Here is a 3,500-nt window from a genome sequence, read left to right on the forward strand (position 1 = left end):
AGTAACAGAAACCAAAATATCATGATATCGTATCGTCAGGTCTCACAATAATATCGTGCGCTGTCGTAATATGTCAAATTACGTCGCTTAAATTCACGGTTTTACAGCAGCGACAGCTTACGAGCACGTGGAACTACATTTCCCATGATTCATTTCAGCGCGGACAACACGAAGAAATGTGTTTTTACGTGAATTCTCGGGCTTACGACGGAAATAATTCACGCCAAAAATCTCTTCAAGGTATTTTAAAAGCAAAAAAAGTGTCCCGTCTATAAAATATCGCAATAAATATCGTACAGCGAGATGCGTATCGTGATAATATCGTATCGAAAGAGTAAACGTCACTTCTGGTTAATGGTTTTCTGCGGCAAAATGTGTAAAAATGTAAATGTAAAAATGTGACGTTTACCCGACGGCACTTCCGGCCGTTGTGAAAAAGGTGAAAAAAAAAAAAAAAAAAAACCTCACACCCTTAACCAAATAAATTGCAGGGGAGAGTGAAAATGTTCCGTTGTATCTTTTAATCGCTTTTTTTTGTTGTTTTGATTTGTTTTGTCTGGAAATATTGTTGTGTTTGGTTATTTTAGTGGTGACGGTGTGGTTTCTTTAGAGTGCGTTTTGTTTTGTGTGTGTTCTGTTTTGTGTGTGTGTGTGTGTTTGTCCAGTGTGACTCGAGTGTGAATCTGCGGGTCACGCGCTCGTCACATTCCGCAGGAGTTTTTTTTTGGAGTTCTTTTGTGAGCGTCGAGCACAAACCGAGAGTTAACACCTTTGCACATGAACTAAACTGAGCCTGTCCCACAATCTGTACTACTACTACTACTACTACTACTACTACTACTACTACTACTACTACTGCTACTACTACTACTACTACTACTACTACTGCTACTACTACTACTACTACTACTACTACTACTACTACTACTACTACTACTACTACTACTACTACTGCTACTACTACTACTACTACTACTACTGTACTACTACTACTACTACTACTACTACTGCTACTACTACTACTACTACTACTACTACTACTACTACTACTACTACTACTACTACTACTACTACTACTACTGCTACTACTACTACTACTACTGCTGCTACTACTACTACTACTACTACTACTACTACTACTACTGCTACTACTACTACTACTACTACTACTACTGCTACTACTACTACTACTACTACTACTACTACTACTACTAAAAAAAAATGTCTGTATCGTACAACATCAACAAAATAGGAAAACGAAAAAACAATTTTCTTCATTATTTGTCTCCAAAACCCAAAAAAAAAAAGAAAAAAAAAGAATTATTTTGGGTTTAAATGAAAAATGTTAAAAACAGATAACAGACCGAACCAGGTCCAGGATTGAGTCCAGGACTGAGACTGGGACCAAACTGGGACCAGACCAGGACTGAGACCAGGACCAGACTGGAACCAGACTGGGATTGAGACTGGAACAGACCGGGACCAGACCGGGGCTGAGACCGGGAATACACCGGGAACAGACCAGAACTGAGACTGGGACTGAGACTAGGACTTAGACTGGGACCGGAACTGAGACCGGGACTGAGACCGGGACTGAGACTGGGACCAGATCAGGACTGAGACTGGGACCAGATCAGGACTGAGACCAGGACTTAGACTGGGACTGAGACCGGGATCAGACCAGAACTGAAATCAGAACTGAGACTGGGACCAGACCGGGACTGAGGCCGGGACTGAGACCAGGACCAGACTGGGACCAGACTGGGACCAGACTGGGACCGGGAGTAGAACAGAACTTTTTTTGTGTGTGTGTGTTTTTTGTTTTTTTTGTTTTTGTTTGTTTGTTTGTTTGTTTTTTTTTGTACAGTGTCTGCTAATGTGCGCATTCTGTCTCCGTGGTAACCGCTGAACATTCCACCATAGAGGTCTATGTAGAGCGGCTGCGGCGGACGGAGCAATAACATGAACACAAATACAGAACATGATTTTTGATTCAGATGGATGTAAATGTCTGTAGGGATCATTCTATTTTTCTTCTTCTTTTGCCGCGTGTGCCGGAGCAGCTCTGCGTCTGAGCCTGTTCCAAACTCTTACCTCAGGTCGACCCCTGACCCCTGACCCCTCACCTGTCGGTCCCTGTCGTTTCTCTGAATGTAAAAGTGTTAAAGTGTTTTCTGCACTTTGAAATCAACAAAACAAAACTTGAATAAAAATCAATCGACAAGTCACAAAGTGTTTTATAATGTGTGTGTGTGTGTGTGTGTGTGTGTCTGTGTGTGTAAGTGTCTGTGTGTAAGTGTGTGTGTGTGTCTCTGTACAGAAAGTGTATTTCTCACAGGAAAACCAGAATTTTTTTAGAGATAAAAATAATATATATATATATATATTTCCTGCTCTCTTGGTTAGGGTCAAAAATATTTTCTCAATTGGTGAGAATTTATTTGAATATACATTTTTGGGTCTGATTAACCTGCCCCAAAAGAGCGGGAAGGAAAAAAAAATAAATACAAAATTCTGAGGAGAGAGTGAAGGTTTTTAATGAAATGTGGAAGTGAACTCCTCTGGGGTTAAATATAAATGACCACCAGAGGGAGACAAAGCGAACCAAAGTGTGTCAGCTCAGTCCAGTAGTAAGTGGATGTCCTTTAACTTTCTCCAGCTAAATGAAAATAAGACTGAAGTTATTCTATTTGGACCTTACACTGACACCCTCACATCTGACCTTGGACCTCTTGCCACAAATGTGCACGGTTCAGCAAAGAACCCTTGGTGTTTTTATGGACTCTCTTTTAAACTTTGACAAACAGATCTCAAATGTCGTTAAAACTACCTTTTTCCAACTCAGACAAATTGCCAAATTAAAACCAATCCTATCATGCAATAACTTTGAAACAATCATTCACGCCTTTGTAACAAATAGACTGGACGACTGTGATGCACGATACTCAGCCTCCCACAATCCTCCCTCAACAGGTCACAGTTAATCCAAAATGCTGCTGCCAGACGCTCACCAGTTCCAAAAAGAGAGACCATATTACACCCATCCTCGCCCAACTCCACTGGTCACCTGTTAAATACAGAATTGATTTTAAAATTGTATTATTTGTTTTTAAATCACTTAACTCACTTGCGCCACAACACATCACTGATCTTTTAACCCCCCACAGCCTCCTGGTCTCTCAGGTCAAACTCGCTCAACCTTCTGTCCGTCCCACCGTCCCGCCTCAAAACCACACTGAAAAAATGGTCCGAGAGGAGTTGCTCAAATTGCAAAAAAAAAATAAAAAACTGACAACAATAACATGACTTTTTTATGATTCTCTGTCCAGCATGTTTAAATCTTTAAAACATGTTTGTGATGTTTTATTTGAAATTATGTAAAGACTGTTTCCATGAAACAAATTGTCTTTGACTGTCCATCTACAAGAGTGTGACACTTGTACTAAGATTTAAATGTGTTTGTTCCAGAGTCGTCTACAAACACAGAGTGACGTCCAGGT

General features: G+C 40.4%; 2 protein-coding genes across 2 annotated transcripts in view; one reads left to right on the plus strand and one right to left on the minus strand.

The window, feature by feature from the left end:
- LOC129407534 (aquaporin-11-like) overlaps positions 1-917 on the plus strand; it is a 5,709-nt gene extending 4,792 nt beyond the window's left edge. Inside the window, exon 3 of the mRNA XM_055148996.1 lies at positions 1-917. This exon is cut by the window's left edge and continues 811 nt beyond it. The gene's annotated coding sequence lies outside the window, so the exon portion shown is untranslated.
- LOC129407530 (CD5 antigen-like) overlaps positions 1-3,500 on the minus strand; it is a 303,815-nt gene that overhangs the window by 39,301 nt on the left and 261,014 nt on the right. The gene's annotated exons all lie outside the window — the stretch shown is intronic.

This window comes from Boleophthalmus pectinirostris, unplaced genomic scaffold, assembly GCF_026225935.1.
Source record: "Boleophthalmus pectinirostris isolate CB_2022bp ecotype Guang Dong unplaced genomic scaffold, ASM2622593v1 HiC_scaffold_12, whole genome shotgun sequence".
NCBI classification, from domain to species: domain Eukaryota; kingdom Metazoa; phylum Chordata; class Actinopteri; order Gobiiformes; family Gobiidae; genus Boleophthalmus; species Boleophthalmus pectinirostris.